We start from the raw sequence: 21774 nt of genomic DNA on the forward strand, positions 1-21774 counted from the left end.
CGGAGACACTGCCTACGTCTGTCACGTCGGGCGGCCGGCCACTAGTGCAGGGGGCGAGCCCAGCGATCGCTCTCACGACGTAAACATGTTTTTCGCTGGACACGCTGGAACTTGTCGAGTTTGACATCACAGTGGCCCCTTGTCCGCTCACCACGTGTATTCGGCGCCTCCACACGTTTCCCGCCAAAATTGTCTCCCTCGGAGCTGAATCGCACAACGGTCTGCCATTTCCCTGCAACACTTTAGGCGCCACATTCAAACCTGTCAATGCCGACTGCTCACTGTCTACCACGTGTCCCTGTGCGAGCGAGAATGCAGTGCTACACTTGTGGCGGCAAAGTTTGCTCGACAGTGGAATCCGCCATGACTATATAACAGCACCTTTGGACCGCACTAGAACGCCCGCTAATTGACTCACTCTCGTGCGTGCATAATAACTGTTCAATTGCTGCGCCGCCGCCCCGCTTACGTCACACACCCTCCATACACGCGACGGACATAGCCTTCTGTAAATACCTGGAAAATGACTCTTTATTTCAGACATTATGGTCATGCAGATGTGTTCCAACTGACTTCTCCATGCTCACACATCGAAACTCCAGAGCGCAGCTGACGTACGCGCAGCCGGCTGAGCCCACTCCATCGGCAGCTCGCTGGCCGTCTGACGTCAAGCACACCCCCATGGCCAGCGTGTCAGCTAGGCGGCGTGCAGCCCCTCAGGGCCCCGCCACAAACGGTGAGCCGCGCCCGCGAGCACTTAACGATGGAACCTGTCGACCGCGTGCCCCGGACAAAGGATACGTTTGGCGCCAGAGTTTCACCGACAGTGGAATCCACCATGACCGTATAACAGCACGTTTGCTTGTCGCGAGAATGCTCGCTAATTCATTCTCACCACCCCACTATATTAAATAATTCAATTTACAATTTCATATACGTATGCAAACGTGTTCAACTCCCTAATTACAACTACTTTTCGAGGACCATACCGCCATCTTGGATGATGTCATCGCCGCTATCTTGAATAAATTTGGAAACAATGGAGAGTGGGGTGGTGCCCTCTTTGTCCCACTACTCACGTCTGATGGACGAAGTGCACCAAAACTATCATGTGCTTAATTCTTGAAATATCTAGTGTGCAATTCAGAATGATACTGTAGTACTTGGCAGATTTCGTCATTAATAAAATGGTGTTGCTTACAGATGACCCAATAGATGAATCGCCCTGTAATTTCGTCGTGTGTCGCTTTTCCAAGGTAATGTGATGACCCTTCTTCTCGCCCTGCTTTGCTCTGTGCAGGTGCTCCACATTATAGCGTCGAACTTTCCGAATAATTCATCAAGTTTCAGGAAGTTTCCACTGTCACACTGGAAGAGAGTATCTGTACTTCCTCCAAAAGGCAGACATTGCTGAACATTTTTCCATGTTCGCTTTCAGTATTCAGTAGCCTTTGATGATGGGAGTCAACAATTCGTGATTTTTTTAGTCCATTAGAAAACACGATCCACTTATTGCGCGAATTCAAATGCGCGGTAGACTTCCAATGTCTTTCGAATAATAAGCAACATGTCGCCAGTCTCTTATACCATTCTTTGCAAGTTTTACTGTTGATGACCAAAAAAGTTGAAGCAAAAGCAGAAGACAGCAGCCTTGCTCTTTGAGTAAACCAACCAATTTCTCTCTGTTTTTTTCTAGATTCTTCAGAGACTGTCTGTAATGCACAGGGTTCAGCGGCGGTTGTCTGCGTTTTTATGACTGAGGACCTCACATGACCAAAGGCGTTCGAAGGCAATCGTTAGAAATCTCCGGTCATCCTCTGGGAACTGAGTCAATTGTGCCTTCAAGTTTAGGCTCGCCTTCAGCCCCATCTGCGGTGATGACTACCGCAACTGATGTGTCTCCGATATTTCCCATTTTTCTGTCGTGCCTGATGTGTCGTTCTCGGAGCTTCCCTTGTAAACCAGGTCTTTAGTCGAGGGGAGGCCTGTTGATCATTTTGTGGATGGTTCTTGTGTCAGCATTGCTGCTGTCTTCGGTGGTCACAGGGATGTTCTCTTCAGCTTTATGGCGATTTCCTGAAACAAAGACGCAGCTTCAGTGGTTTCACTAGTTTCTTCAGTCTGTGGCTCAGCATCCATCTTTCCACCCTCGACACTGCTAGGTAGTTCTCTCTTTGGCTGCACGTTGTAGTGCACCTGTTTGCTTCTTATCATCTTGTTCCTTATTTGAAGTCTATATTCTTTGCCATACAGTGTTTCTCTCCCTCGGACATGCCTCGATCCGGCCTGTGAAAAACGATTACGTGAATCTTAACTGTTGATGTAGGTGTTGTTTTTCTTTTAATATTTATCGTCATTTGGCTGTCCTCGCGCCACTTTGCCTATTTCTTAAACTAAAAAAATTAAAGAAAAGTGGGAAGTGAGCGGACCTGGTCGAAATAAAGGAATTATTCCGGCATTGGTCTCGTGGAACTGAGGAATCCTTTTCTTGTCCTGCAATTTATTGAGATTATTTCACATTTCTTCGAACGCATAGAATTTTCTTTCCTAATTACACCTTCGGAATTTTATGTAGAATTGATGTATGGTAGTTTTCAGAAATCATTTTTTCTGGATTAAAATACCTTAAACCCATTAATAAATCACACCAGATTATAGAACTTCATATCGCGAATTACTAATGATGTAACAAGTCAAAATTTATACAAGGAGACAGTTGAAGTACAGCCTACAAAATAAATAACCTGTTGATACAACAGTTTAAATTTAAAATTATGTTCAAGCAGCTATATTTTCCAGTCTGATTGTAGCATACTTTTTGATGAAAAAGAAAAAAACCACGAACATGTGCAAGGATCCATGTTTCCCAGTCAAATGCTTTAAAAGAAATATTAACGTTCTAACAAATTATATTCTTGATTGATTGAACATAACCGAACATAAGAAATAATTTACATTTGCGAAGATTTTAGAAGAAATTCAATAGAAACGGCTGGATCATTCAGCATCGTTCACAACACACTTATTTACCATAACCTACATAAATAAAAATTAATTGCCGCACGTATGAAAGATCAGCACCTGAGAACGGCTTGACCGATTTCGCTGATTTTTGTTGTTGTGTTTGTTGTTGGCAGGAAAAGGTTTGTATGAAAGAAAATTTTTGAAAAATCCAACGGAGAAGTCGGCAATTAACATCAGTTGCCGCATGTATGAAATATCATCAACTAAGAACGGATCGACCGATTTCGTTGATTTTTTTAAAAAAATGAACAGTGTCTCGAGACTGTTATGAGGGAATCTCCGAGAACGGCCCATCAGGCAGAACTGAAATTAGGCGACTCGTCTCAAAAAATACTGGAGGAACATCAGCTACCGTAGTCACCATCGCATATGGGACTGAAGGCGAGTATGTCGGTGCTCATTTTTAAAGTACTTTTTGCCAGACCGCTGTTCTCAAAGAGAAATGTTCTCAAAAGTTACTGGTTGATTTTTGTCGTTATTGTGATCGTAACTGTCAGGACAAGGTTTGTATGGAAGAAAATTTTTGAAAAATCAGTCGAAAAGTCGAAAATTAAAATCAGTTGCGAAAGATCACCACTTGACAACAGCTCGGCCGATTTGGTGTTTGTTGCTGGTTTTTTTTGTTTGTAATTGTGGAAGGTAATAGTATTTTTGGTACAAAAAAAATAAAAAAAATTGCGTTCAGTTTGACAGTTCTGCTGTCACATGTTTTCATAACAAAAATCAGTTTGACAGTATATATAATCTAATCTACAGGGGTAACGTTGTTACCGAAAACATCGAAAAGTTAATGATTTACTACCAATTTCTATACGACACTAATATTCGGAGGGATACAGGCAGATAGGCTGTATATATTTTTTAATATATACATATACAGGCTATATTTGCACTGCAAATACTGCTGAAATGGAAAGGCTATTGATGTGCTGTTTTCACAGAGTGGATTGATTGTCAAGGACTCGTATTGTTAGCCAATCAACAAATTGTGATAATACTTAGAAAGGGCATTTCTTGTGCAAACATACAATTTTTTAAATGGAACAATTCCTACTGACGTTAACAGACTAAAATTAGGGTAACTTAGAATGTCAGAGGTATTTGTTGCATGATTCTAGGGCGTGTCGTTTACTAGATACCGTATTTTGAGAAAGTTCCCACACCGACACTTGTGCGAGGGTTGCCCAGAAAGTAATGCACCGCAATTTTTTTTCTCAGCCGGAAACATTGCTGCGGATGTGAAACGTTATGTAGGTATTATTTGAAGTCTCCTGAGTGAGCGAGCCAAGTTTCTGTCACTTCCGACTGATAGCGTAGCTGCAGGACACTATCAAAATGGCGTCTGTAGGTGACGTACATTAGAAGCAACATGCCGTCATTGAATTTCTCACTGCAGAGAAAGAAACTGTGGGGAATATTCAAAAACACTTGTACAAAGTATATGGAGCATCTGCTGTCGATGGAAGTACAGTTAGTCGCTGGACACAGAGGGTGAGGTCATCAGAAGGTGGTTTGATGGAGCTCCACGATTTGCGGTTGGGGAAACCAACCACGGCTGTCACACCCGACATGTTACAGCGAGCTGATGTCATTCGCGAGGACAGACATGTTAGAAGGATGTCATTCGCAGAGGACATTTTGAGGACGATGAGGTGGTGATCCACACAGTGAAACACTGGCTCCACCACCAGGACAAGAATTGATATCGACAGGGCATACACGCCCTTGTTTCGCGCTGGAGGAAGGCCATAGAATGGGATGGAGATCACGTGGAAAAATAGGGTGTGTAAATAAAACACCATTCTTTCATAGGTGTAAATCTCATTATGTTCAATAAAGAATCGTTGAAGAAAAAAAATGTGGTGCATTACTTTCTGGGCAACCCTCGTACAATACCTCTGACAGCACACACTCAAGAACAACACATGTGCATACACTAGTTATCGGAATTCTAACAAGTAACAAGACAACTGACCATCACATGTTATGTTCAGAGTGACCACTGGCAGCAGCAGTACATGCTTCCAATCTGGTATGGAATGTGCACGTGCTAGCATTTCAGCAGAGACGTCCGAGCCGGCTACAGTAATAGGTCATTGCATACCATTAGGTGTATTTGGTTTGTCCTTGTCTTTCAGCTTTCTCCCAGAAAAAAAGTCTACAGGCGTCAAATCCGTAAACGGGCCGACAAAGGTATAGGTCCTCTGTGTTGAATTCAACTGTTTGGAAACAATTTGCAGGGCCTTGCCGCAGTACTTCATTCACTATGGACTGGACAGCCATCATGTTGGTACCACAGGTTCTGGCTAGCCTGCAGAGGAACGTCTTCTAGCATCTGTGGAAGATGGTCTATTAAGAAGCTACGATACTTGTGCATGTTCAGTATTCCATCTATGTAAAAACGAGCCTATGAGCTGATAGCTCACCATCCCGCACCACACATTCCTAAATTGCCGATTGGTCCATATGTCAGCTGTTTGGGAGGTTTGATCTGAGGTGTGATCAATCACGCAAGGCAGGTGTGCCCCATAGTGAGGGTGCCCCCCAGTTGGAAGGAGCGCGCCATTGGAGATGCTGGCAATCATGGGGGATTTTCTCGCAATGCGACAATCACCTTTTTCACCATGAACGTCTACCAAATTTAAACAGAATGAGGCTAACGATTCAAAGATCCTCCCAGCTGCACCACACTTGCTCATGGTTTCATGTACTGAAGATGATCAGTGCTTTGGCTATGGTAAATCCGTTTATTATTCAGAAAGGTTTTGATGCAGTTGCCTTCCCTGCGAAATCCTGCTCTCGTTTATGATATGGCACTTTGGTTTTGGAGACTACTGCTGATTCTGAAGCACAACTGCTTGCCGCTTCTCTCCTCCACAGCTATCCTGTTCGGGTCAAGGTCCATCAAATGCTGAATTCTTCCCATGTTGTTATTTACACTAGGCTGCTCGATAGTCTGACTGAGGCAGAAATCCAAACATACCTCTCTGATCAGGATTTCATTGCGGTCCATCTGATGATGAAAAAAGTAGATGCATCCTTAGTGACCACATGCACTCTTTTTCTCACTTTTGATAGAGTGGTACCTCTGCCAAAGATCAAAGCATGCTATGAAGTTATCACAGTATGACCATACTTTCCGAACCCGATGCGCTCCTACCAGTGTCATCGTTACAACCGCATTTGAGAGTCCTGTCAACACCTGACAAAATGTGTGACCTGTGGTAGGGATGCTCACGAGGGCGATTGCCCCCTCCTCCTCCCTGCTGTATCAACTGCAATGACGACCATACCGCCTCCTCCCGAGATTGTTCTGAGTATCTCGGTGAGTGGGCTGTCCAAGAGATCCAGGTGTAGGAAAAAGTGCCTTGCTCAGTCACTCGCAAGTTGTTAGCTAGTGGGAAACCTTGCATTCTACCATCTGGCACCTACAGTACTGTTTTTGCTACATCTCGCTCCATGCAGGACATGGGCACACAGACATGCAGCCGTAAATTTTGCACCATGGTTGTGAAATTGCTCAAGTCATTGTAGTGTTCCCGTCTTCTCCTCTAGCTGCGCAAGAAGCCACCAAACTTCTGGCTCACGAGGTGAAGTCATCTGCTACACAACTGGCAGGCCGAAAGGACAGAAGGAACACTCCCGTGAATATTTCCTATGTCCCTCCAGCCAACAAACATCTGAGTCTTCCTTTGCCAGCTGGAAAGGCCCCAGGAAGTTAAACAAAGCGAAATGGTCTTCTATTTCACTGACTTAGAGATCCTCTTTGACGGCGTCGCCACATTATATCCTCGCCTGGCCGACCGCTGTGTCGCCAGTGCAAACCACCAACCGTTTTTCTGCCCTGGACTCTGCAGACCGACAGAAGAAGAATGCCGATGCCTCTGTAGGCCTCATGGAGCAAGATCCTCCAGCCTCTGTGTCCTGTAGCAGTGAGTCTTCGAAGACTGGCACTCGGCAGCCACTGAGGTGAAACCCCTCATTTGTTACTCGTCGTGACTCTCCTCCAGTGGAATGTTCGTGGCTTTTGGTCCAACAAAGAGGACTCATAGCTGCTCTTAGAATCGTAGCGTCCCCCTGTATCTGCCTCCAGAAAGCAAAATTTCATCCTCATGACCGCTTTGAAATCTTGCATTTCTTCCTGGTGTGCTTTGACCTCCTCCCCCCCCCCTCCCACCCCCTCCGAGGGCAGCATTCCATATCATGGGGGATTCATGTTGCTGATCCGGGATGATGTTCATAGTCAACTAATTTCCCTATCTAGGTCCAAGCTGTTGCAGTACCTTTCTTCCCTTGTACTGTTTACATCCCTTTGTCATTCGATGTCACCTGGGCAGACTTCCTCCAGCTTATTGGGCAGCTACCTCACCCCTTTCTGTTGCTCGGTGACTTTCATGCACACCAACCCCTATGGGGTTTTCCCAGAACCTCTTCGACAGGTGCCCTCTTGCCTGACCTGAATCAGCTTAACCTCATGTGCCTTTCAGACTCATGCACACACCTATTCCCATTTGGACCCATCCTTCTGCACTGCCCAGCTTGCTCATTGTCTTGAGTGGTCCATTCTCTCTGACACATACTCGAAGCTTTCTAAGGCCAACTGGAGGCTTTACTCCTCCCAGGCTACCTTTGATGAACAAAATTTCCCCTGTTCTGATGACCAGGTAGAATATCTTATCCTTACCACTACAGAATGTTTCATTCCTCATACTTCCACTTTACCGGTCCGTGTCCCGGCCCCTAGGTGGACTGAGGTGTGCTGTGATGCCATTCACATGCTGAGATGTGCTCTCCGCGTTTTTAACCGTCACCCTATGATGGCAAACTGCATTCATTATAAACAGTTGCGTGCACAGTGTCGTTGGGATAGCAAGAAAGCTAGCTGGATTTCATTTGTTAGTTCTTTTAACAGTTATACTCCCTCTTCCGTCATGTGGGCCAACCACCGGCAGGTTTTTGGGACCAAGGTCCATCCCCTCATTTCCGGCCTGACAGCAGCAGATGATGTCCTAGTGGACTCTTGCTATCTCCAACACTTTGGGCTGCTATTTTGTGAAGATTTCGAGCGCGTCCCACTATCACCCTCCCTTCCTCCAACGGAAGCGAGTGGAGGAGGCTCGGACGATACCCTTCTCCTCTTAGAATAGTGAGTGCTACAATGCTGCTTTTACTATGAGCGAGCTAGATCGTGCTCGCACTTCATCCCGATTCTTCGCCCCAGGGCCAGACGATGTTCACATTCAGATGTTTCAGCACCTTTCTCTTGCAGGCAAGCACTTTCTCCTTCATACGTACAATCGCATCTGGGCAGAGGGCACGTTTCCCAGACACTGGCGTGAAGCCACTGTCATACCCATTTTTAAGTCCGGTAAGGACAAACACCTTCCTTTTAGCTACTGCCCCATTTCTCTCACCAGCTGTCTTTGTATGCCCGGCTGGTATGGTGGCTCGAGTCTCGCTATTTACTAACCACTGCAGAATGTGGATTTAAAATGCGCCGTTCTTCAGTTGACCATCTCGTCAGTTTCTCCACCTATGTCAGACTAGCTGTGGTTTTCGATTTACAGAAAGTGTACGACCCTGCTGGAGGACTGATATCCCCCGTACTCTCTGCACGTGTTGCTTCCGAGGCTGCATGCCTCCTTTCCTTTAGGAATTTTTAAAAGACCGAGTTTTCAAGGTATTTGTGGGTTCTGCCTTGTCTGACAACTTTATCCAGGAAAACAGTGTGCCTGAGCGTCGTCCTCTTTACTATTGCCATTAACCCTTTAATGGCCTGTCTCCCACCCGGCATCTCTGGCTCCCTTTTCGTTGACGATTTTGTCATCCATTGCAGTTCTCCACGGACTTGTCTTATTGAACAGCGTCTTAAGCGATGTCTCGATCATCTATATTCATGGAGCATCGACAATGTCTTTCTTTTTTCCACTGACAAAACCGTTTGTATGAATTTCTGGCGGCGCAGTTGGTTTCTTCCTCCATCTTTACATCTTGAGCCTCTTGCTCTTCCGTCTTCCGTTCATTGAAACTACGAAATTCGTGGGGCTCATGCTCGATAGGAAACTTTCTTGGTCCTCCCACATGTTTTACCTAGCAACCTGCTGTGTGTGGTCTCTCAGTGTGCTACGTGTCCTCAGTGGTACTTCCTGGAGAGCGGATCGAACCACCGTCTTCCGTTTGTACCCGTCCGTTGTCAGTTCGAAACTAGACTATTGGTGTTTCGTTTATGCATCTGCTCGTCCGTCCCTCTTACGCTGTCTCAGTATGTGTTTTCCACCTTCGTGGGATGTGTTTAGCTAATGGCACCTTTCACGAGGGGCGTTTGAAAAGTCCGTGCAAAAATAAAAACTACTTACGTGTTTGTGGTAAACCTTTTTTATTTTTCGACATAGTCTCCTTTTAGACATACACTTTGTCCAATGCTGTTCTAATTTGTTGATCCCTTCCGAATAATAAGAATTGTCCAAGTCTGCAGAATAGTTATTAGTTGCTGCAGTCACCTCCTACCAGCCATTTCTTCAAATTGTGGAACAAATAGTAGTCCGAGGGAGCCAAGTCTGGAGAATAGGGGGGATGTGAAACGAGTTGGAATCCTATTTCCATTAATTTTGCGACCACAACTGCTGAGTTGTATGCTGGTGCATTTTCATGATGGAAAAGGACTTTTTTGCGGTCCAATCGCCGGCGTTTTTCTTGCAGCTCGGTTTTCAAACGGTCCAATAACGATGAATAATATGGACCTGTAATAGTTTTACCCCTTTCCAGATAGTCGATGAGGATTATCCTGTGCGAATCCCAAAAGACAGTCGCCATAACCTTTCTGGCCGAAGGAATGGTCTTCGCCTTTTTTGGTGCAGATTCTAGTAATGTATCCATGTTTCATCCACAGTGACGAAACGACGCTTAAAGTTCTGCGGATTCTTCCTGAACAGCTGCAAACCATCCTTGCAACACTTCACACGATTCCGTTTTTGGTCAAGCGTGAGCAATTGCGGAACCCATCTTGCGGATAGCTTTGTCATGTCCAAATGTTTATGCAAAATATTATGTACCCATTCATTCGAGATTCCCACAGCACTAGCAGTCTCACACACCTTAACTCTTCTGTCATCCATTACCATATGGATTTTATCAATGATTTCTGGAGTCTTAACCTCCACAGGGCGTCCAGAACGTTCAGCATCACTTGTGCCCATATGGCCATTCCGAAAATTTTGAAACCACTTATAAACTGTTCTAATCAAAGGGGCAGAGTCACCGTAATGTTTATGAAGCTTCTCATTAGTCGCCTGAGACGTTTGGCTTTTCATAAATTAATGTTTAATCAATACACAAAATTCTTCGTCGTCCATTTTTTAACAATCACTCGCCTTTCTCGATTCACACGAATGCAAAACACGAAGGAATATACCAATATGGCTGAAACTTGGTGTGCGTTTTTTCCAAAGATGCTACTAACTATACATGACCTCGATACGCGCCGGTGGTGCCATCTCTCGGACTGTGCACGGACTTTTCAAACGCCCCTTGTACACTAGCGTGGTTGAGAGTCTGCATGCAGAAGCTGCCGAAGTACTGCTGCCCTACCGCCATGACTTTCTCCTCAGAAGATACGCATGCCATTTTCCTGCCATGCCAGGCCACACATCCTATGCCTCCTTCAATGACACCTTTGTTCATCAGTATGGGGCACGTCCCTCTGCTCCGTTTCTTCCTGCAGTTCACATTCGGCTCTTGCTCCAGCAGCTTAACTTCGCACTACCTGCCCACTTTCCCAATGGGTGTGAACGCTTCACCACCTTGTCTTCGTGCGGCGGCCCATGTTTACCTTGGCCTTCATTCGCTTCCTAAGGACACAAATCCTACCTCGCTCTATCGCCTTCAGTTTCACGACCTTCGCTCAGAACTTCGCGATAGTTCTTTTGTGTACACTGATGGCTCACAGACTGACCGTGGTGTCGGGTGTGCTCTCGTCATTGGTACCAACGTTTTTCGGTATTGGCTTCTGGAACACTGCTCAGTATTTACAGCAGAGCTCTTCGCCCTGTATTAGCTCACACAGTGTCCGCCCCGGTAGCTGAGTGGTCAGCGTGACAGAATGTCAATCCTAAGGGCCCGGGTTCGATTCCCAGCTGGATCGGAGATTTTCTCCGCTCAGGGACTGTGTGTTGTGTTGTCCTAATCATCATCATTTAATCCCCATCGATGCTAAAGTTGCCGAAGTGGCATCAAATCGAAAGACTTGCACCCGACGGGAGGCTCTAGTCACACGACATTTAGTCCCCGCAGTACATCTGGCGACACAGGGTTTTCAATTGCGTCATCTGCTCCGACTGTCTCAGTGCCCTTCAAAGTCACTGTGTTGTACACCATCCATTCCGTAGTGCAACGGGTCCAGGAAGGAGCTATTGTGATGTTTATGTGGGTTCCTGGTCATCTCGGCCTGGCAAGAAATGAGGCCACTGACGCTGCTGCCAAGGATGCAGTCCTCAAACCTCAGCGTGATTGTTCTTACATTCCCTCCGATGACCTCTGTGTTGCCGTCTGTCAGCAGGTGGTGTCACTTTGGCATCACCACTGGTCCTCCCTTCGTGGGAACAAGCTCCGGATTATTAAACCTCTCTCAGTGCCTTGGACGACCTCCGGTCGGCCCTCTCGCTGTAAGGAGATCATTTTAGCTAGGTTTCGACCGGGCACTATCTTTTAGCCATCGCCACTTGTTAAGCGGTGCTCCCCCACCACTTTGTGATCATTGCCTTCAACTTTTGAGGGTCCGCCATTTCCTGTCGGCCGTTTTAGCAAAGTACATGCGGGCTGTCGACCGCGTTTTACTTTTTATCCATCATAGCAGGGTGGCGAGGGACATTTAATATTTAGTTCAAGGCATCCTTTTCTCTATGGCGGATTTTATAGACTTTCCCCAAGTCTCTGTTTTTAGCTATCTTCTCTTCCGTCGGTTGGGATTAACGTGTAGTTGTTTTTAACTACTTCGTGCTCTACAATCCTGACATGGGTGCATATGACCCTAGTTGGTTTTGCGCCCGAAAACAAAACAAAAAATAATAATAATAATTCCCACGCCACATGTTAACTGTCCATAGATGTTGACGTTCCACCTGACGGTGCCAACGGTGATTGTCGACAGAACAATAGTGCATGTGTTTGGCAGTTTACATGGCGTGATTGGTAAACGTGGATCACTAAACAAAATACATGATACATCAGTAGTATCCTGTTTTAATTCCCATGTACAGAAATTAACACGATGCTCATAGTCGTGTCCATGCAGCTCTTGATGGAGAGAGATGTGATAGGGATGGAACCTATGTCGATGTAGCCGGCCATAGTGGCCGTTCGGTTCTAGGCGCTACAGTCTGGAACCAAGCGACCGCTACGGTCGCAGGTTCGAATCCTGCCTCGGGCATGGATGTGTGTGATGTCCTTAGGTTAGTTAGGTTTAATTATTTCTAAGTTCTAGGCGACTGATGACCTCAGAAGTTAAGTCGCATAGTGCTCAGAGCCATATGTCGATTAGAATGCGTAGGTCACTTGACTGACTCATGCCACGTCTTCATGAGATTATGCGGGAGCTAATGTGCGGAGGAACAGCAACAGCAGCAAGAACTTTTAATTTCCCCTCTACTGTTTTTTTTACATTGTCTAGGTGTTGCACTACCACATACACGTAACTGGTTGAAGAAGTTGACAAATAATTGCCGAGATGGTTGTCGTTTATTGGGATATCTTGCCGCATACACCGTACAAGAACGAACGGCATTCTTCGTACACTTTCCATGCACCATGAGCATGTCTGCTTTTTCTGCATTGGTAAATCCCATCGTCCACTCACGACTTACTGCTGGAACTCTCAAATACTGACTAGCAAGTCGCAATGCACTCAAGAAACAGACACAAGCACATTGTAACCATCATAACACCATCGTACCTAGCAAATACACAGGTTGAATAGCACTAAAAAGTGTCGGTGTGGAAACTTTTCGAAATACGATATCTCGTAAACGACTCGCACTAGAATCCTGCAACCTCCGCTGACATTCTAATTTACCGTGCATTTAGTTTGTTGGTGTCAATAGGCATTGTTCCATTTAAAAAAAGTGTATCTGCACAAGAAATACGCTTTGTAAGTATTATTACAATCTGTTGATTGGCTAACAAAAAAATGGTTCAAATGGCTCTGAGCACTATGCGACTTAACTTCTGAGGTCACCAGTCGCCTAGAACTTAGAACTAATTAAACCTAAGGACATCACACACATCCATGCCCGAGGCAGGATTCGAACCTGCGACCGTAGCGGTCACGCGGTTCCAGACTGAAGCGCCTTTAACCGCACGGCCACACCGGCCGGCGATTGGCTAACAATAGGAGCGTCTGACTACCAATCCATTCTGTGAAAACCGCACATCACTAGCGCTTTCCATTCCCGCAATATCTGCGGTGCAAGTTTTAGGTGATCCCGCCGTATTTGTAGTACAAAAGGGGGAAGCTTTGTTACCAAAAATCGCGAAAAGTTCTTGACCGATTGTCTTCCAAGTTTCACACGATAGCCTTAGGAACATTCGGACTGACATAAAGGGGAGACGTTGTTACCAAAAATCTGGGAGAGATGACGGATTTACTCCAAATTTTTACACTATGTTTTATGCAATTCCAATACATTTTTAGCAATTGTGAAGCACTGTGGGTATCGCTAGTAATTTCTATAAATACACAAAATGACGTGTTCGTTCGACAAATACTTTAGAAGGATTAGCCGCTTGAAGTTTTCACTCTAGCAAGTTGTATTATTGACTGAAAGTACAAACCAAAATTTCTAATATTATTATGCTACATCAACTTAAATTCCTCTCTCTTGTACGCTTTTGCCCGTCCTGTGAAACGTAGTCTTTCCCTACCCGTTCCTATAAGTTTTTTAATGTTACACAACAGCGAAGCAAGCTTTACAGAAAAGTGCAGCCCGCTGAGAGGTTCTTGCTTCATGCGTCAATAAAGCTCAATTTCGTATATTTTCATCACTTTCTTTTGAACCCGCTGTTTCAGACGTAGTGCGTAACGGAGATTGTGTTTCGTTGTAATATATTCGGACAAGGGGAGGATTTCTCGTGACGGCAAGCAAATGGGATGACATTCTTTTTATTTTTCATAACTTTCTGCTTTATAATTCTGGAATTAAGAACGTAATAGAAGGTAAACAGAAAAATATTAACGCGCTGCACTGTGGTCATTCATTAGAAAGAACCGCCACTGGACGTACGTCATGTGTTAGCTCTTTGGTGTCTGATTATTCAGTAAAGGGTAGCAGACTAGTCTTCATCGCCGTATCACTCCACTTTTCTTCACTTTATTTTAATTTTAGCTATTGGGACTATGTGTGCTTATATGCCGTCCTGCTTATTTGCCGCCTTGCCACTTTTTCAAATAATAGATCACAAGGAAACAAATTTTCGTTTCTGCAACCTTTTAGGAGAAAAAGTCTAACTTATCAGCAAAGAGCATGCACAGTACTAATTGCACGATACATGAGAAACACCTATTACATCGATGTAAATGATATAATTCCAAGTTACAACAGGTGGTGATGCACCTCTTTTTCCACAGTTAGGAGAAGCAATAAAAGTGCGTCTGATCACTTGGGACTCCCTAGGCCAAATGCCGAGACGAATTCTCTATTTTTCAGTCGTAAATAACTCAACAATAGCTACAGTGATTCTTCTAAAAATAAATACAACAGTTGGCAAAAATAGCTTTTATACTCAGCGGCCACGTAAACACAGCAATGGCTACGCCCAAAACAATGCAAGGAGTAAATGCGTTCTCACAAAATTCACCTCTCCTCCTCTCCCATACCTCGTTCAACGTCACGCGGCGTAGCCGCCTTACCACCGTTCGCGCATCTCCACCTCACCTTCCCCCCCCCCCCTTCCCCCCCCTCCCCCCGCCGCCGGAGAATCCAGTACTCCCTCCATCATGGGCATGTGTGTTGTCCTTAGCGTAAGTTAGTTTAATAAGTAGTGTGTAAACCTAGAGACCGATGACCTCAGCAGTTTGGTCCCATAGGAACTTACCACCACCACCACCACCACCACCACCACCACCACCACCACCGTCTCGTCCAACAGGGGCGGCTAGCCTGCTGCTGCAGTGCCGCCTCGTGCGTCCACCATAAAGTGGCCTTCCGGGCGCGCGCGATGTCTGTCAAGCTTCCCACTCCGTCTGGATACCCATAACCACTGAGGTGCTGGTCGCTTAACGCAGAACATATACCACGGTACACAGAGAGTGATATTTCATGTGGTACGATTTACCTTTAAAAAATTGTTTTATTTAGATGAAGTAAAGCTACATCTGTTTTTGTACTTACTCAGAAAAACTTTTAGTTTTCACATAAAAAATAAATCCGCTGTTTTGGTATTTGCGTGTGTTCTGCGCTATGCAGTCTTTCTAATTCTATTTTGATGTAACTATTCGAGAAAAAAAATATTATTTTTCCGCATCTTATATCCATACATTACAGCTTGACAATGAACTTGTTTTCTTTTTGTCATGGCCCATAGTTGTTGTGATACTTTGAAGTAAACTACACCTTGTGCATATTTTGAAAAGTTTGCAGTGAAAAATGTGCTCTCTGGCGAGCTTACGTTTGGTGGGTTTTAGGACACAGGTTTCTGCATACGAAATGCAGCTAACATATCGAAATTATTTTTAACGAGCCGCGCGGAGTGGCCGCACGGTTAGAATCGTCATGTCACGGTCTGCGCGGCCCCTCCCGCTGGAAGTTCGAGTCCTCCCTCGGGCATGGGTGTGTGTGTTGTTCTTAGCATAAGTTAGTTTAAGTAGTGTGTCAGTCTAGGGACCGATTCTCCACGAGAATGCTGGCAGCTACGTGCCAGATGCGCGGCTGTTGCCGCGTGCTATGGACAGCTGTGCATAAGTGCGGAGCTGCCTCATGTGTTCCTCTTCTTCGTAAGCTGTCGATACAAACCAAAGCTGGAAGTGAAAGTTTCCTGTGAGTGCGCTGCAAACTGTTGACATGTTTCGCAGTTGGTTGTTTCGAGTGACATACGAGCAATATAACTGTGCTCAGTCAAAATGTTAACATGGTTCCTGAACCGTACTTCGTGTAAGTGCAGTAAATAAAACGTGCATTATACGTAAATTAAGGCGGAGGGAGAGAGAGAAAGGAATGCACAGAGAAGGGATTACTGATGTGAGCTGCATCGGGACATTATGCGGAATCAGCAGAAACGAGCGGAAATGAGCGCTGGACTGGGATTTGAACCTGGGATCTCCTGCTTGCTAGGTAGGTTCGTTAACCACAATGTCATACGGGACACAGTGTTATCACAACTGTGCAGACTATCTTGGCATGCCTCACGGCCAACTCACACTCCCAGAGAGCGCGACTTATCCGCAGTCACTGTCCATTGTCTGCATGCTTGGTTCTCTGAAATTACCGCAGGAGGTCGGACGTACTTGTGCATCCCCAATGGAGAAGATGGATCCATTGGACATGTCCGAAAGAACGCCAGACATGCAAAAAAAATTTCAGAGTAGCGAACATGGGGGGGGGGGGGGAGAATTGTCAGGGACTGCAGATAGGTGGCGCTCAGTTGCTAAACATGTCCTCCTCCTCAACCAGAGATGCCCAATTTTTACATTTCTTTAAAAATGAAGCATGCTTTTCTGTTTTTCTTCTGGACGGAATGACCTGAGTTACTTTCAACGCTTTTCTATATGCGAATTTTCTACGATAATGTACACTGCTGGCCACCGTAAATGCAACACCAAGAAAGACAAGAGGTAGCACAACAAAATTTATTTTGTAGATAACATGTTGACCAAGTATCAAATGATTACGTTTACAGACGTCTGTGACATGTGGTTCCTGCCAGAATCAGTAGCCAGAGTAGCCGCCATTGTTGGAGATCACCGCTGCCACACGTCTTGGCATTGAGTCAAAGAGACGTTGGATGTGTTCCTGGGGTACAGCAGCCCAAGCAGCTTCCACACGTTGCCAAAGATCATCTGGTGTGGCAGCTGGGGATGTAATCTGGGTCACTCGTTGAGCAACCATGGACCACATGTTTTCTATCGGCGAAAGATCCGGAGAGCGAGCCGGCCAGGGAAGCAATTCAATCTGGTTATTGACGAAGAACCTTTGAACAATGCGTGCCACGTGTGGTCGCGCATTATCCTGTTGAAATATGGCTGTGGCCGAGCCCTGAAGGTAAGGAAGGACAACTGGCTCCAGCACCTCGGATATGTAGCGCCGGCTATTTAAAGTACCGGCAATGCGTACTAGAGGCGTGCAAGAGTAATATCCAATACCGCCCCATACCATAATACCCGGTGCAAGACCAGTGTGGCGGTGCATAATGCAGCTGTCCAGCATCCTCTCTCCACGGTGTCTCCACACTCGAATCCGACCATCGTGGTGCTGCAGACAGAAGCGTGCCTCGTCAGTAAAGACAACGTCATTCCATTCTGCCGTCCACATCCGTCTGTCATCACACCATTGGCGACGGAGACGTCTGTGGTTCTGCGTCAATGGTAGACGAAGCAATGGACGTCTTGCGGACAGACCACTCTGCTGTAAACGGCGTCGAATGGTACGCGCAGACACTGGATGATGCGTTACAGACGCAGTGTGCTGTGCTATGTTTCGGGATGTCACTGAGCGATCCGTCACTGCCATGCGCACAATTTGCCTATCAGCACGTGCAGTGGTGCACCGAGGTGAATGCGATCGACCACGTCGGTCCGTCGTACCCTCCTGCATCCAACGGTCGCATATCCGCATTACAGTTGTTTGGTTTCGTCCAACACGACTAGCGATTTCTCTGTATGATAATCCACAATCTCGGTAAGCCACTATCCTTCCTCTGTCGAACTCGGATACTTGATCAAAAGATGTTCGCTGTTGTCTACGAGGCATAACTGATCGTCTTGTGAAACAACCACAAAGTAAACACACGTGCCGAACGTACACTCGTCGAAATCGCCAAGCCTTAAATGGCGCTATGAGGTGGCGCCACAGGCGCGCGTGATGTGCGTCTGCGCTGAAATTCTAATCAGTTGCATATCTCATCGCTGCAAACTCATGGTGTAAATTTCACTTGATTCGGATGCTTCCTTCAGGGTGTTGCATTTACGGTGGCCAGCAGTGTATATCTGTGCGATGACTATCAATTTCAGCAGACGCTAAGAATATGCAGAAGCAGTGACTGTACAGTGCCAAGGCATGTGTGTCAGTCGTGTACTGTCGATATTGTCAGGCGCCTTTGGTCCCGCCTGCACGTAAACAAAGTTTAGTTCCACATTTTGCTGTCGGTAATAACTTGCAAGCTAATAAATATAAAGCCGACCCGATAGAAAGGCGAGATGAGGAACTGAGAAACAAGCAGACACAGGGAAAACAGCAAAACCAAGGGGTGGGGGGGACTGGGCACCCGTCCTCTAGTCCTTGCCTTGGGAAAAGCAGCTCTGCGTACTTCTATGCTCTGTGGCGGCTGCACATTTTACACCAGCTTTGCGCCGGCCCTGCCTGATGGATGTAGAAATTCCGAAATGTAGGAAGACCAGCAAGGAATTGAAACTTGATACAGGGATTATCAGTTGTCCATGAATATAACTATGATGTATTGTATGTAAATAGACAGACTGACTCATTATTGTTTGGTGGTATGATTGATGACCAACTGCTGGCCGTGCGGTTCTAGGCGCTACAGTCTGGAACCGCGAGGCCACTACGGTCGCAGGTTGGAATCCTGCCTCGGGCATGGATGTGTGTGATGTCCTTAGGTAAGTTAGGTTTAATTGGTTCTCAGTTCTAGGCGACTGATGACCTCAGAAGTTAAGAAACTGCTGTTAAATATCAGCAGACATGTGTCTAAAGTGATTTACAATAGAGCGACCACATAAAAAAAAGACAGGTAGGGTAGTTGCCATACTGAAATTTATTGAAAGGTTACTACAGACATATAATTCATGCATTAAGGAATTAGCTTACAAAATCCTTTTCCGGCTAATTCTTGAGTTTTGCTCATCGTTCAGGAATCCTTACCGAGTAGGATTAGTGAAAGAGAATAAAATGATCCAAAGAAGACTAGTGTGTTCTGTCAGAGGTTTGTTCAGACTAGCGGTAGATGCGACAAGTGAGGCTTCGTGTATCATCGAGAAACTTAGAGTTAAAATTCTGAAAGTGCAGGTTGCGAAAAGGGTCTATCTACATGTTTCTTCCTCAAGGATATACCATGTGATACAATCGCCATGATAGGTTCGAAAAAAGTAAATGCTGACATAGAAGCTTCTTCCTGGACACCACTCACAAATGGAACAAAAGAGGGCGCAGGAGCGATAGTGGTACGTAAAATAAAGTCCACTTCACACATTACGGTGGTTTGTGGAGTGCGTATATTGAAGTTTCACCAGTATATACGCTGGAGTGTTAGTAGCACACTGGTCAAGAAACAAAAATTTCAGTATTTGAAAAATCAGATCATTGTGTTGTACATAAAATTTCCTAGTTACATTTTGTATTATACCTTGGAGTAAAATAGTTGACTAGATAATGTGGAAATGTAACACAGTGTACACTGAGGTGGTAAAAGTCATTGAATAGCGGTAGGCACATGCAAAGATGGCGATAGTATCACATACACAAAGTATAAAAGGGCGTGCATTGGCACAGCGGTCATTTGCACTCAACTAATTCGTGTGAAAAGGGTTCCGATGTGATTACAGCTGGACGACGGGAATTAAGGTTTCCGACGTGATTATGGCAGCACAAAAATTGAACATGGAATGTCAGTTGGAGCTAGATGCGTGGGACATTCAATTTCGGGAATCGTTAGGGAATTCAGTATTCTGAGATCCACTGTGTCAAGAGTGGGCCGAGAATACCAAATTTCAGGCATTACCTCTCACCACGGGAAAACGCAGTGGCTGACGGCCTCCAATTAACGACCGAGAGCAGCGGCGTTTGCGTAGAGCTGTCAGTGCTAACAGACAAGCAACACCGCGTGAAATATCCACATAAACCCATGTGGGACGTGCGATGAACGTATCTGTGATGACAGTGTGGTGAAATTTGGCGTTAAAGAAGTATGGCAGCAGATGACTGATGCGAGAGCCTTTGTTGACGGAATAACATCGCCTGCAGTGCCACCTGCACTCGTGACCACGTCCGTTGGACCCTAGATGACTGGAAGACCATAGCCTGGTCAGATGAGTCCCCATTTCAGCTGGTAAGAGCTGATGGTAGGTTTCGAGTGTCGTGCAGTCCCCACGATTGTTGACTGGAAATGGTTATGTTTGGCTACTTGGAGACCATTTGTATCCAAGCAACGCTGGAATTTTTATGGATGACAATGCGCCGTGTCACCATCCTGCAATTGTCCACAATTGGTTTGAATAACATTCTGGACAATTCAAGTGAATGATTAGGCCACCAAAATCTCCCAGCATGAATCCCATCGAATATTTATGGGATATAATCGAGAGATCAGTCCGTGCACAAAATCCTGCAGCAGCAACACTTTCGCAATTATGGATGGCTATAGAGGCAGCACGACTCAATATTTCTGCAGTGGACTTTTGACGACTTGTCCATGCCACTCTGAGTTGCAGTACTATGCCAGCAGAAGCAGATCCGACACTCCATTGCGAGGTATCCCTCTGGGATGATGAGAAATCTGCCTCTGACTCATCGACGACATCGACTAGTCAAACCACTGCTGTGGAACATGGCCAGGAAGCCACGATTACCACCCCATCGAGCTTACAATGCCACACAGACTTGCTGCCAGTGGCTACTTGTCACTCTGCCACCATTTCCAGCTGGATGGAAAAAAGAAAATTGTACAGGCTGCCTCAAACAGTGTGGCACTGACAACCATCAGTCGAAAGCTGCTAAATCAATAACAAGCGATGGACAAGAGACGAATCCACCACTCAACACATCACTGCAAAATGTGAACTTTGCACCTGCCAAGGAGGAAAAGATACTGCCAGTCATGGTTTACCACGCCACAAACTACATAAAGTTCAATAATAAGCTGCAAAAACTAACCACCGGCCTAAGTGGGCTCAGTACCAAAGAGATCATATCAAATACTTTTCGATAAAATGGCTGATTACCTGCAGGTTTTCCAGTCTAGCAAATCAATGACCATGAACTCTTATACCCATCAACTGTCTGAGGACAGAAAAACCAGGATTGTCATCAGAGACCTTCCACCCAAAATCTCTGAAGAGGAGATAAGGCAGAAATACTCTCAATACAACAGATGTGACCCAAATTCTCGGCAACTGGTGCTACTCCCAGTTCATGTTTGTTTTTCTTTTTTTTCTCTCCTCTAAAAGCTTGAGAACGTCTAGCAGATACAATCCGATATCTGTTGTGTAGGAAAGTAGACATTGCATCTGATACCGCTAGAGAAGGGCCAGGTATCTGCCTTAGGCACACCAGCAACTATTGCTCAATGCCATACAAATGCGTGAAATGTGATGGTCCATATTCGTTGGAAAGTTGCAGTCTTCCAGCCACAGAAAAACCCATGTGTGCCAGGTGCGTTGGCACCTCCAACGACCCCCAGAAGGGATGTCCTGTGTTCCAAGAAGTGGTGAAGAATTCACACCCTCCAAAAAGGGCCTCAAGGACCAACCAGCCACCACCGGACCGAAAAATTTCCCTGCTTTGTTCAGCCAGACTGTCATTGAGTAGGTGTCAA

At 45.6% G+C, this 21774-nt stretch overlaps 1 protein-coding gene across 3 annotated transcripts in view; it reads left to right on the plus strand.

Moving 5' to 3' along the window:
- Window positions 1-21774, plus strand: part of LOC126248478 (galactosylgalactosylxylosylprotein 3-beta-glucuronosyltransferase S) — a 184706-nt gene that overhangs the window by 17707 nt on the left and 145225 nt on the right. The window contains exon 1 of one of the 3 annotated variants that reach the window (XM_049949496.1): window positions 718-736. The exons of the other annotated variants lie outside the window; for them this stretch is intronic. The gene's annotated coding sequence lies outside the window, so the exon portion shown is untranslated. Of the gene's footprint in view, window positions 1-717; window positions 737-21774 lie in introns of those variants that run through there. 3 annotated transcript variants of the gene reach the window in all.

This window comes from Schistocerca nitens, chromosome 3, assembly GCF_023898315.1.
Source record: "Schistocerca nitens isolate TAMUIC-IGC-003100 chromosome 3, iqSchNite1.1, whole genome shotgun sequence".
NCBI classification, from domain to species: Eukaryota; Metazoa; Arthropoda; class Insecta; order Orthoptera; family Acrididae; genus Schistocerca; species Schistocerca nitens.